Source organism: Lithobates pipiens, unplaced genomic scaffold (genome assembly GCF_037356315.1).
Source record: "Lithobates pipiens isolate NorthernLeopardFrog02 unplaced genomic scaffold, aLitPip1_a1.2 Scaffold_19, whole genome shotgun sequence".
Lineage (NCBI taxonomy): Eukaryota > Metazoa > Chordata > Amphibia > Anura > Ranidae > Lithobates > Lithobates pipiens.
The window spans coordinates 220,309,503-220,324,415 of record NW_027507764.1 but is presented as its reverse complement, the minus strand read 5'-3'; positions in this window follow the sequence as shown (position 1 = coordinate 220,324,415).

Sequence of the window (14,913 nt, the reverse complement as noted above, 5' to 3'; positions counted from 1 at the left end):
GCTGAATCCAGCACACTACTTATAGGGCCTTCCGGTCCCGGGTATCCCTAAATATGCCAAAAAACTGATGGCCTTTATACTTCTAGCTGTCAAAAGAGTAATACCTACCCACTGGCTGTCTCCTGTTCCTCCAACACAAGCTCAAGTAGTCTCAACCATTGCACAGATGCATAGGATGGAACATATGAGGGCAGTGGTTCAGGACTCCCTACCTCAATTTTCTAAGATATGGGATCCCTGGGACCACTCCTTATTCAATCCGGAATCCACTCCTGGCTCCATTGCCAATCCCACCTAGGGCGACCTACTGTGATTTCGCATCAGTACCTTCATCTCTTACTCCCATAACATGTTTTTTCACTGTGTAGTCATTATATATGAATACATGGTTTATCTCCCTCTTCTTTTTTTTTTTTCTTTTTTCCTCCCTCTCCCGTCTGGTACTTGTATATGTTTTTTTCTTTTTTGTAACTTGAAAGATGATTCCAACGCTGTGCTTTGTTGATATTAACGACTATTGTAACATACTTGTTGTTCTTATGTTTTGCAAAAATCTTCAATAAATATACATAAAAAAATAAATAAAAAATACACGTCATCTAACATATATCAATCTTGGAGATTGGCGAATGACTCCCCCAGCTTCGCCCGTCCGTACTCCTCCCCCCCTCTTAAAAAATGTAAGCCCCCGTTCACACCTATGCGAATTACAACGCATCCAATTCGCAAGACATTTTAAAATAAGTTAGTTTGAATGAGGCAAGTTCACATATGTGCGTTGCATTCGCACTGCGCATTGCAGAAAAAAAAGTGTTTTCTGGTCATTACAAGCACATTATCTTCTATGGGCACACATCTGATTCGCAGCTGTGTTGCGGTGTGAACAAAAATTATCATCCCTCCTCCTACACCTCCCCCTCTTCCAGTTCCTCCCCTGTCTGTTTTGTGGTGATGACTAGAGAGCAAGCATGGTAAAAAGTGGCATTGAAGGTGAACTAATCTGTGGATTGTGAGGAGCTGATCAGACTTTGTTACAGCACACTTTTCATTTTGTAAAGGCCCTGATAATATAATGAAAACAAATACACACCTTTTCTGATTATATAGATTTCATCTGCCAAAGCACCTCCCCAGCTGGTGACATAAAGAATTTTTGGAATTCACCACGAATATGTGTACCAATAGTGGTGCCCCTAGTAACATTCCAATGTGCCCACCTCCATGTTATGGCTCAGGGAATCCTCAAATAGATAGCTATCTTGTTCACGCACATAGTTGTGCAGTGCACAGGCTGCTTTAACAGCACGGATAGCATGGTCAATACTGAGGTTTATTGAAGTATGCAAGAATCTCCACTTATTGCATAGTATACCAAATGAACATTTTACTACTCATCATACCCTGTTGAGCCTATCATTGAACGCTCTTTTTTTTCTGTTGTCAGAGAGCGACTTGAAAAAGAGCTGAGCATGTGCTGTGAAAGTGCAAATGCTTCATCTTCTACAAATACATGTGGGAGGGAAGGCTCTGTTGTTCCAGGCAGGGGAGAATGATTGGGCAAGTCTAGTGTATTCTCACACAGCATGCGGCCAAATGAGGAATGTGAAAATACACTAGAATCCGAGCTGCTGCCATAAGAACCCACATCAATATAAATAAATTTATAATTGGCGTCTGCCATTAATACCAACAAAAAAAAATTCTTATAATTAAAATATTGGCTCCCACTAGCTGGAGGCTTAAGTATGTGGATTTGCTTCCCATCTATGGCTCCCAGACAGTTGGGGAAGTTGCAACGCTCCCAGAATAGCTCCACTATCTTCAACCATTCGTTTTTTTTTTTTTGGCTTCTTCGTAACCAAATCTTTCAGTTCTTCCCATATGACTAGGCAGGTTTCATTAACGATGCCACTAATGATTGACTTCCCAACCTTAAATAGTGCAAACTTCCAAAAGAATTTCCTGTTGCTAGGTACCTAAAAGCAAACATAAAGAAAATTATTATATTTTATGTTTTTCAGTGCACTACTTACAGACAAGGTGGCATAACATGCGTGATGCGTATCGACAATATATGCGTCACGTCAAAGAAGCAAGGAGTGGCTCTGGGCAGCGCCAAGGGTACCCTATATGTTTGCCAGGGACTTCGATTTTCTGCAACCCATTGTGGAGATGAGGGAGTAAGTTTTCATCTATGTATCTGTTAACCTCTTAACTTTGAAAAACAGGATAGAAGCTAGTTGGGAGGAACAAGATGTAATGGAGGACCAACCAGCGGCTCAACCGGGGGCCCAAGGCCACATTGAATTTCCAGAAGGCACAGAGGATTTATCACAAATCCAAAGCTCGTCCAATCTTTGGGAAACCAATCCAGATGAACAATCTGCAGTGGCAGAGGCTATCCCTGGGCCCTCCTCTGCTCAAGCAGACATTGTTCTGCCAGCCAAAGTGCCACGGAGACGAGCACCTCAATCCCAACCTGACATAAGTGAGTGCCTACTTGAAATGTTGAAAGACATGTCAGAAAAGGTGGATGCTTTTTATGTCCAAATACTATACTGGCGCTCAGTTTTGCCCCTCTAATTAAAAAGGTACCGCCAGAGCGCTACTTTGAAATGCAAAACACTATTGAACAAGTGCTGCACTCCTTCTCACAGCCATGTGAGGAAGCTTCATTTAAAGTGCCATATGTGCCACCAAGACCTCCCGTTAACTACCCCAGATACGTGCAATACCCTGAACAACAACACCAACCTTACCCCTATAATCCGCCATCCTATCCTTCAAGTTTTGAAAAGTTAATCTCCAGCTATGAAGTGCCACACAGTAACATTCCCTATCCCATCCCCAATTCCTTCAATCAGCCCCCCTCCTCCCAAATCAGGGTATGTATGTGCCAAGTCAACATGGTGAGGCCAGGCCTGCTCCCAGCGCTGCCAGTGATTACCCAGCTTCTGCCAGTCAATACTCCAATGAGCCCCCTTTCCAAAAAAACCCATCACAATCTATGATTAATGATGTCTGTCCAAAAACATTAGATTTCATGCTCCAAAATTCACATGACAAAGGACATTAGTGTAGAAAAGTACCTTAATGTGATCAGTAATCTTTCAGCAGGCTGGATACTAGTTCTGTAGCACGTGTTCAAATAGACGTGCATAAAACTGTGTGGAAAGAGACTGATTGCCCACATCCCTAATACATTAGACACAAAACCAATTTTTTCCTCAGTTGGGACTTTAGTTTAGGCAGTAGTCTCAAAAATGATTAGCAAAAGGAAGTTTAAAGAATTTTTATTACATAGTACAAAACAATATACATATGCGGATGCACGATTGATAGAGAGTACAACAAATTCCAGTGTTTCTAGAGCAGCATAATGGGGACGAAGGCACCCACGTTGTCGATCACAGAACAATGCTGAAACCAACAAAGGCCCGACGCATTTCAAGGTTGTTCAAAAGTATTAAACCTTTTCCTCAGAGGGGCTCATGAAGGATTACATTCCCATCTATGGACATGACAAAAAAGAAAAAAACTATTCTAATATAGGTACAATTTGTGATAAAGAAACAAATTCGATTAGAACATAATCTACCCAGATATTGTTGTGCGTTGCTATTCATAGGGCATCCAAATTGCTAAAATCTGGTGGAGAGATGTCTGCCGAACAGGACCCAGACCGCGACCCACCGATGGTGGCCGGAGGTGCACAATAAAAACAGCCAAAACGAACTGTACTCAAGGGGCGTGAATTCCACCCTGCAGATAATTGTGGTATGGCCAGGCGATTCTATGGTCAAGAAGAAAAAAATCAAAACACAGCCCATCAGAGACATAAACCCTGATTTGGAAAAGTTACCAATCCAGACTTGTCAGCCATGTGACTACATAAATGGTTATACCCGAATGCCATAGCTATCAAAATTCCTCACACAAAAGGTGCTGGATTCAGTCATCCATCCCAAAAGTAGAGATAATGGTCTCCAGAGTTGTCCACAAAACTAGTAAATAAAGAGAGAGGAAGGAACAAGGGAAAACGTAAAAAAGACATATATTAGAAAATAGAGTCCAGAAAAAATCCCCATCATAGTACAGCATTGGTATATAACAGTGATGGCGAACCTTGGCACCCCAGATGTTTTAGAACTATATTTCCCATGATGCTCTTGCACTCTGCAGTATAGTTGAGCATTATGGGAAATGTAGTTCCAAAACATCTGGGGTGCCAAGGTTCGCCATTGCAGGGATTTCCCACTATAGCCATGTCCCTGTATAGGGTCAGTGCAGGGGAAAGCATAAAAAAAAAAAACATATATTGGAAAATAGAGTCCTGAAAAAAAATCCCCATCATAGTACAACAATGGTATATATGATTATAATATTGCAGGGATTTCCCACTATATCCATGTCCTTATATAGGGTCAGTGTATATGGACCATATAATCAAATCCCCCCCAATAGTTCCAAAGCAACTAGCACAAGGAGAGAGTGTACTGTATACCTGTATATTGAGAGCTGAAGCCACGCTGTGCATCTGATGCACACACCAGCATGAGACTGGACAAGCGTGTATTCCCTTTAAGCCCAGCGGCTGATCGTTAGATCAGTAACAGCTGGGAGAAGGGAGGGATGGAGGGGACACACCCCTCGAGCCTTTGGCGTGCAGGCCCGCCCCCAACTGCATCCCCACCATGAGACGCCTGATGATAATAATGGCATCATAACACCAACCCTCTGGAGGGGGCGTGGTTAAGGGAGAGAGGTGGCTGGCGTCCGCTTCTATCGCTCGCGCTGCGCCGGTCACCCAGGCAACAGGAGATAACAAATCTCCAGCCCGGATGATCAGAAATATGGAGGCCACAAGGGTTCAAATCAAATAGTGACCCCGTGCGCCGAGAGCACAGCCCAGGAAGTGCTGATCAAAGTGCCCATACATTCGTCCACATGTCGGCAGCAAAACAAGATCCCGGAGGGCAGAGACCATTCCACCAGGGTTGGGGGAGAGGAGCAATGCAGGGCAGTAGAGAAAAAAAAAAGGGGGGGGGGTTGTTTATAAAAAAAAAACAAATATTTATATTAACATTACATGTTATCATAAAATACAACTCTGACAATATATAAATATGAAAAACAGTAGAAATCAATGCGTCAAACTTGGAACATCACATAAAGTGCATAACACCATCATAGACCCATCAATTTCCACACAGTTCATGCAATTAAGTTGTGTGGAGATATCTAACGAAAAACTGCCACCATATTGTTACAGACACCCCTGCCTGTTCTCAAGCCTATCAAAGGGATATATACAGAGAAAACCAACTGGTCAACCAGCCCCGTCATTCAGACGATCATATGCTGCGCCTAACAAAATTGTGACATGTTGGCCTCAACACGGTCCCACTCCGACCCCCAGAGGTAAACCCCTCAAGAAAGGGGCGGAATGAGATATCTCTATTAATCATTGTGCATATGTATATTGTTTTGTACTATGCAATAAAAATTATTTTTTAACTTTATTGTTTCAAAGAAGGCCTGTATCCTTCATCTATATCAAATTGTAGGTTAAATAAGTGACATCCAAAATAAGATGTGACATAATTTGGACATAGATCTAGCCACTGGCATTTGGATTGAACAATAACAATTGTCTGGTCACAAACTGCACAACAAAGCAGGGTGGGATCCCACCCCCCCCCCCCCCCCCACAAAGCAGGGTGGAACCCACCCACCCCCCCCCCACAAAGCACCTGGTCCCCATCAACTTGGGGGCAATGTGTTTTGGGGGGGGGGGGGAACAACACTTATGTGTGATTATGTCAGTCTTATATTTTGATAAATAACGGTTACACTTGATGGACTTGTGTCTTTTTCAAACATCCCCTACTATGGAAATATGCATGCAAAAAAATGAATGGTTTGGCAGGTAAATGACTCACCTAGTTGTTGACATGCGTGTGTAATTTTCCCGCCGAGCGTACGCAGATATGCGGCCCCAGATACCTGGGCTTTTTTCTGGGGGGGCCGCATATCTGAGTACATGTGTTCTGGCCGGGATGATTACAATTTTGGGATGAACTCAGTATCTTCTTCTCCTCCTCCTTCTCCTCTTCTCTACTTCCAGCAAGATTGCTGCTGTTGCACCAACAACTGTTGGCATTATCATGGGCAGAGCAGCACACATATTGCTAACAAACAAAAACACACTACAGACTCCTGGACAACCAGGAAGTGTCCACAAAAATCAATCTTTTTTAGCAGCCTCACAAATGGATGACAAGCGATTGGCCAGATCAAAATTCGCAGCTCTAATTAGGAACTTCAGGGGTTACTTCTGAATTTGCAGCTGATCCGCAGCTAAAACGCAGAGGGACCGCTGAACAACTGATTTTTTTATCTGCGCAGTGAAACCGCAGCTTCAATTCGCAACGCACAAGTGTGAACCGGGGCTAAAAAAAAATTCTGCTGCCTATATGAATTTCTTCCTTTTATGTGTTTGTGAACAAAATAAATCTGTTAATTTATAACATTTATTATTTGTGCTTTATGTGTTATTTCATAAGTCTCCCCCTTTTTTTTTCCCCTTCTTTCCCGCTTTCTTTCTTTCCCTTCCCCTCCTCCCCCTCTTTTCTTCCCCTCTCTTCTCCTTTACAGGTTTGTATAACGTGTGTGTGTGTGTGTGTCTTTTATATAAGTGCCTGAATAAAAAAAAGAGAGAAAGGAGGAAAAAATTATTTCCTCCCTCCTCCTCCCCCTCCCTCTCACTCTTCCCTTTACACTGCAAAAACCTTCCGTGTTGTGCTCATATGTGTTATTGATAGTGATCCCTTTTCCCTCTCAAGGCAAAAACAAAAAAACCCGTGAGGGGAGAAAAAGATAACGCCATCTGCTGCTGCGGGGGGAGCCTCCCTCCGTCACCGCCATACATCATGTAATCCCATCTTTACCTTAATAATATTACTAGGGAAATAAAATTAAAAACACTGAAGCTCATGTTGTGGTTCTATTCCTTATTCTTTCTTTATATCAGATTTTTCTTTAGGGTCTAATCCCGTTTTTTGGCAATGGAAAAAAGAATCCCAATAATCGCAGAAAATATTGTTCTCAGTCATCGCATCCCAAATAGATTGTACAGAGAGAAGGAGAAAAACCCCCAATAAAACGGGACTTTATAAGTGACTGAAAACACAAGTAACAGATATTATTGCAATATTTTATTAAATACAAAAATTATCTTTAAATATGCATATAAAGCATTTAGAAAAATGCATCATCACAAACAGCACAATATGATACATACAATGGCTCAAGCACACGTTCAACCTGATGATTGTTTCAGGCAGATCCTGCCCTTCTTAAGGGCATTTCTAGACCTTATACAGAGCCCACTAATAAAAAAATATATAAATATTAATGTATTAATTCACTTAGTACTTACATTTAACAGAATATATCATAGTCAGAAGCATTGAGAGACATATACAAGTTTTTTTACATTACCAATAAAATTTGAATCTGTCTGATATTCCACGTAACGTGATGATTTGAGACCCAGGCAAGCTGGTATTCCTATGGCCCTGAACGCCAATGAACTCCAACAGGGGTCACACAAATGGTCCACCCCAACCTGCCGGAAAAGGCCAAATGGATGTTTTTTGGCAATGATTTCCATTTTTCTCTTGGGCATTGTTTCCCCATTCTCCCCATATTTTCACGAATTTATCCTGTTTGTCTCTGGTCTTGTAGATCTTTTCTGTCTCCCTCATTTCACCCACCTCCTTTTTCCATTTTCCCAATGTTGGTCTTGTGACTTGTTTCCAGTGTCTCGGTATCAACCTCTTCGTCACATTTAATAAGTGTGGTATTAAACTGTTTGTATATGTCCTTATAGCCTCCATAGTCCCATGGAACAAGAAGTGTTCCGATGTGGATTAGTTTAACTATCCTAGAGCTGTTCTTTTTTTTTTTTTTTTTTTCCATGAATGTTTTATTGAAAAAAAAAGGAAGAAAACAAATTCAAGGGTACAAAACAAGGGAGGGGGGGGGGGGGGGGCGGACACAGAAGGGAAAAAAACCTCCGTTATTACATAGCATAAGTATTGACGACAGAGGAAGTGAGAAATACAGCTTGTACAGGTTTATACTTCCTAGAGCTGTTCTTATTTCAAGAAGATTGTACTGATTGCCTTTTTCTTGGCCACGTATTATTGCAGTTGTCCATTTTTCCTATTTATAAAATTTGAGTCCCAACCTAATGCATACCTAAATACTCCTACTCCTGGTGGGTTTGTGTGATCCCATGGAGATAGGTCAGGAAAGGAAAATTGTGGTAAGTATGGGTAATTGATTTCAATTTTCCCAAAATCTCAATGACATCACACACAAGATATAACTACCAAAGACTGGGTCCTGTGTTGTTCATTTGTAGGGAGACAGCTTGACTCTTGATCACCTGGGCAAAGGTCTGATAAGTGCAGGTTTCTGCCCTAAGAGGCACTACTACGTTCAACACTATTAAACCTCCAATTTTGGAAATAAAAATGTTAACATGCTGGTGATATATTTTCCCTGGTTTCTCTGTTTTTCAACACTTTTCTCATTATTATCCATGCAATTAGAAACACGTTTGTATAATTGAGAACTTAATTTTACACTATTTGGGAATCCTACAGCATTTCATATAATTCGATTTTTGGGCATTTAAGCACTTTACCGGATTTGGTAGCATTTCTTCTATTTTATGCAAATTTGTTTTGATGCATTCTTTTTAAGTAAAGATACATACGTTGTAAAGTGTACAGCATCAAAAATATCATTAGGCAATATAGCAACATTGTAAGTCGTGTATGCTCCCAGAGTCATATAGTTGTTTGAGCAAGCTCAAATTTAGCTCAGAAACAATGATTAAAGTCCAGACGACCAGGTACAAGTTGCATACTGTGTAACAGCCAATGTATGGAAACATTTTAGTAATATGTCAGGTAAAGGAAAAGGGAGAGAAAAATAATGGGTGGAAGTGAGGGGATAGTCAAAAGGGTATTAGTTAGGAAAAGAGACCCCATTAGTGAGATTCATCCTTTTCATTTGTACTGGTGACTCTTATCACTGAGAGCAAAAGACAATTCCAAATTTTGAGTTGAAGAACAGAAATAGAAGAAAAAATCTTCGGATGTGGACACTAGTTCTAATGACAACAAGGAATTTCCTCACTTTGTAGGGATTCGTTCTCACTTTCTTCTTGGCTATGGGACAGGAAGTAAAGGGAAACCTAAGGCTATGGTCACACTGATCCGACGTGGAAGTCACACGACTTGTGATCTGACTTTGCCTACGATTTCAGGTCCCATTTTGAATTGACTTTGAGATGATTGCGATTTATACTTCGACCAACCAATGCCTTCGGATCTAGTATGGATAAAACCTCACGCCATATTCTATAAAAAAAACAAACAAAAAAACGGCATGGGGCCAAATCCATATCAGGCCCTTTGGCCTATGCTCTCAAATTGAATGCTCTCTATTTAAGTTATACTACCAGGCTGGTAGATAAATCCTTGAGCAGTAAAATAGCAGGGCGGGAGGTATGAGGTGGCACTTAGTAGGGGATCATTCCATGCCAAATCATCACAAACTAAATGGAACTTTGTTTTCACCCTAACCATCTCAGATTTTCATTCAATTTGATAGGATGGTACAGGTCAGACATGCAGTAACTACCATATCTGACATTTAAGCCCTCACGGAAATGGGCAGGATGGGACATGTGATGACTTGGCATGGAATGATGACCTTAGGGGAGATGGGACTGAGTCAGGTGGAGATTGTTACCATGGATGATGTAGATTGAGTATTATTTTTGTTATGCAGCAAGTCAAGAGCAGGGTAACCAAGCTTTGGCAGGTTGACTTTTAAAAAAGCCATTTGCTCTAAGAGCTAAGGGAGCAATTTTGAGCGCTGAGGGCATAATATATTTCCTGTTAGAGAAAACATCCATTCACTCTGGACCGTGGTTGAGGGACAGGAAAACGCTCCTGGGCTACCGAGGACAAAGCAGGTCACACACCCTTCTTCTCATCCCAGAAACTCAAGGGATCTGTACTGGGGGGGCAAAGGAGGTTCCCAAATTGTACTGTGGGGCAAATGAGGTTCCGCTAGGTAAGCCAGCAGTCTTTTTTTTTTTTTTTCTAGGGGGCTGTTTAGTAGGTCCAACCAAACTGTCAAGTGCCTCAGCCCAAAAAGCTGATGCTCTGGTGGAATAAGCACTGGCAGCAGTGCTGCTAGTATCAAGTAACAGAGTATCATCAGACATCTCCAGCTCCTCTTCTTCTCCCTCCTCTAACTGTATTACCATTTTCCTTTCATTTCCTTCTCATGTGCCCTCTCTATCAATCTATCCCTCCAGGTGGTGGATAGTATTTTTGCGGACTGCTATCTTGTCTTGTATTCTGGGGCCACAAATTGTGGCTAACATGAACTCGAGGTGAGAGTCGATGAGCTCTTTTATGAGCCAACTGAGTTGCTCCTTCAGCCTCCTCCGCAAGTATATTGGCACCAGGCAATCGTTCCCTATTAGAAAGGTAGGAATACATTTTATTTGAAAGGTGTGCAAAGAGGGGAAGTACTTGTGCCAGGCTAGCACGTTCTTGGCTTAAATTTGTCATTGACATCTTCAAAAGGCCTGAGCACTGTGACAACTTGGTCAATCATGATCCAGTCCTCCCTGCCTAGTGGTCTGGCAATACCAATAAAATGTTTGCATGCCATTGCGTGAATTGCCCTCTGTTGTTCAAGTATACACTCTAGCATATGTAAGGTGGAGTTCCACCTCGTTCTAACATCCTGTTTGCTCCACGAGGCCTGCCTTTCTTTGTTCCTGCCTGAGAAGGTGGCTATCCTTCACACTATGGTGTAAGTGACCAGCAATTTTGCGTCAAAACTCTAGAAGTGCTGCTAACCTTCCACTGTTAGGTCTGCTCTCGGTGATAACACCAACGACTAGATCCAGGATGTGTGCACAACAGCGCACACCAACTAATCTTCCATCACGGATAGCCTTTGTTGTGTTAGCGCCACCATCACTAACAACAAATCCCATTGTCACGTACCTGGTGGTTGAGCCCACTTATGCAGGGAGCGGCTTCTCGTATTCCTCTGGCTCAAGAACCCCTCATAGGGCAGACAGGGAATGGTCAGAGACAAGCCAGGTAACCGGAATCAGATCAGCAGGTAGAATAAACAGGGGGACTCAGGAACTCTGTAGACTGGACAGCAAGGAGGCATAGTGACAGGTTCCTTTAAATAGCCCCTTTGGCGCCAAGCACAGTCACACGGCGCGTCCGCGCACACCCGTGCGCACTCGCACATACTCATTGTAATTGTTTGTGGTGGATGTATATCTTCGACACATTGGGCTGCCACCAATGGGCAGTCAAGAACAGGAATGTCATGCTGGCCAATTGGAGCATGCCATAAATCAGTTGTAAAGTTCACTGATTGGCCAGCAGCCTTCCCCAAAAAATATTTTAAAACCCCAACACATGAACGGTATAGCGGGGGTACTACAGTTCTACTAAATGTGGTGCATGAAGGGACCTAGTATTGTGGTGCTACAGCCTGCAGAAGTTGCTTGAAGGGCTCCCCTTCCACAAAATTAAAAGAAGCACCCCCAACAGCTATAAGCTGTCCAGTGAGGCCCATCATTTTATGGGACTGCTTTTTCGACATTCCCTGGTAATGTAACCCACCAAAATGTTCAATAGTCGGCTGTATGGATTTATTTTGCATTTTAGTATGACCTGCAGCTGCATAAGTGGCTGTGACACTGCTGCTGGTAATAGTTGTGGTAGATGGGGAGCCACACCCATTTCTTCCCTTAGCGTTCGTAAAATGACCCAACAGTCTCCCACCGCTGACTTCTCTGCTGCATAGTTTACATACAGCTGTGCGGCCATCACCAACTGTCACAAAATAATTCCAAATTTTAGAATGACGGCTGCTGCCACTGTGTGGTGAAGATTTTTTTAGAGTTTCCTCTTCAGCCGCAGATGCTAGAGCAAGTTGCTTCATTTTTGGTGGTAGCTTGGCCTGTACACTCTACTGTGCTGCTGTGTTTTTACGATATGGCCTCATGTCAGGGATAGTAAAGGAGGTTAGTTGACTAACAGTTGTGCTGGCGGCTCTAATGTTTATGGGAGACTCAACCGGGACAGGAGGGGCAGGTGCCACCGGTGCTGTTATTTCAGGGGAATAAAATTTAATATGAGAAGGGGAATATTCTATTATAAAAATTAGGTATGGCCTCATAAGATAATAAGTTAGGAATTTGATTTTCTTGATGCACCATCATCCCAATTATATATGGAATAGATATTTGGAAATTCTGGTCTCCGGCCAGAAACATCAAAAGGGAATGCGAGCAAGGGGACTATTGCGGTGCACATTAAACATTTATATACATTGAAAAGATAAGGTAGAAGAAATATATAACATAAAATTTAGTCATTTATTAAAAATAAAAACATTTCTCAATGTAACATAACAATAACTCATAGGGAAGGTGTAGTATTTCGACTAGTTTCGCTTTTCAGCTTCTTCAGGAAATACAAGCATCTAGAGATATATACATAAGTCACAATTAGATCAATAAAAACTGTATGAAGTAATCTACGATAATAACATGAAGAAAAATAGAGAGGAAAGCAATTATACAATGCAAGTCAAATTTTGGCAGAGTCTTACCCGGACGCCTTATAACATAAAATGTAGTCATTTATTAAAAATAAAATATTCTATCTCAGAAATATTTTGTTCCTGCTCGAGATTAAAAGGTAAGGCATAATCTGAATCTTCCATGTTTGCGAAGGAGGATTTATCACCATCAGATGTTGGGGGGACCTGCTGAATTCCCTTTTCTCTCAGGTAGCTAGTGGGAAATGGGACTAAAAAATCTCACTCATTACTTCTATGACTTGCAAATGTAATTTTTTCAGTGGTGATGGTGGTGCCAATGGGAGTGGTGGGGGTGAAACTATGAGCGCGCAAAATGTCTTGTTCATATTCTAATATTTCAGTTTTAGGCAGCTTAAATGGATGTTCAGAATCAGGTACTGTCAGGCCTTTCCTGTAAAAAAGACTTGGTGTCGCCACATTTCTCAAAGTGCCCATAGCGGAGGTGGTGACACAACGGGCACTAGTAGTAAATGTGCAGGTTGTTGGGGGAAGATCCTGAAAAAGGCGACGACATGCAATAGATACCGACTGCTTCCTGGTCTCAGAGCAGGACCTCTCAGCCCTGCTAGTAGGGGATTTTAAACAAACAATTTCGCTCCCTGACCATTTCTGTTTGGAGGGTGGCCTTAGCATAGCACTACTGCTAGTCAAAGTATCAGAGCTTGACCTCTTGCAGCTGCTAGATCTGCCTGAACCAGGATAGGCAAGCTGCTCCTGCTGCTTCATTTGCCTTCCCTTTGAAAAGCCACTCCTGTGAGGCCTAACATGACTACCGGAACGTTGTGTAGTACTGGTGGTAGAAGTACAACTGTCTGGGCCTGGCAATACAGATGCTGACATACATGTCACAGACAATGGTGGTACAAACTCACAGGTGCTGGTTGTTGTTGCTGTGCCACTGCTGCTGCTGGTACCAGGAGGAGGAACCTCATGTTGAGAGCTTGAATCCATCTTGACATCAACTTTACTAGACTGGACTCTCTTCTGCTGCTTCTCAAACTCTCTTTCTCACTCCCAGGAATGCAGTCAACTTTTGCCCTTAATCCAACCTCCAGCACAAAATAAAGCAGCTAATAGGACAGTAAATTACTCCATGCCAGTAATATAGCCCCCAAGGAATTAACTGATTGGCCTAAAAAACTGTAACTCTCTAATATCCGGAATAACTAATTCAAATTTAAATCGAAATTCGTCAGAATTTTGCAACTTTTGGACATTCGGATGCATTCATATTTCCGTTCAAAGCGGTTATGAATAAGACCAAATCCGAAATAAATTATACTGAAAATAGCGAGTGGCTTTGGTGTAATTGATGCTTTAACGTGGCCTAATGCAACAGCAAATCGGCTTGTGGTTTTGCATAACAAATGATTTCATTTTACTATTCATTAAATTTAGCAGACATTTGGATGAATCAATTTCTTTCCAATTGTTTAGTAGCTCACTATGGAATAAAACAAATTGATTCAAATAAATTAAATTATTCGTTATGTGATCAGGATCACAAGTCGACTTGCTGTTGCATTAGGCCGCATTAGCGCAATAATGAATTATGCCAAAGGCATTAGTTACGATATAATTTATTTCAGATTAGGTTTTATTCATGATTGCTTTGTTTGGAAATTCAAAATGCTTACGGATGTCAGAAAGTTGGTAAATTTGGAAGAATTTCAATTCGTTACAAAACGTACTGCACAAGCCTAGTGGGAGGAATGGTTCCCCAAGGGTCAGATAAAGGCAAGCTGAGGCCCGCAGTTTGTAGACCACTGGTGTAGAACACTGGGATGCCATCAACTCTGTAGAACATGGATTGAAATTCAGCTGGTTGAACCTAAAAGCTGAAAGTATGACAGAGTTTCTAGCATTTTCTGCAGCTGCAAAGGGGAGCATCTGTCTGTTCTCAGTCATAAATATTCAGAATACCTAAAAGTGTTTGGTGGAGTTAAAAATTAAAACAGATTTTTGTAACCAGAAAGAACAAGGTAGACCTAAGAAAGGGACATACAATGAGCACTTTAGATAAAGTGAGAGTTGATGACCATGTCTCTTTAAACCTGTACAGCAGTTCCTAGCTGCAAAGGGGGAGGGGGAGAGCTACAGGCTCCCAGGTGAACAAAGCCTTGACATTACTGGAAGTATTAACGGTAGGAGAAAAAGACATTTCTGCAACTAGGGAGAAAC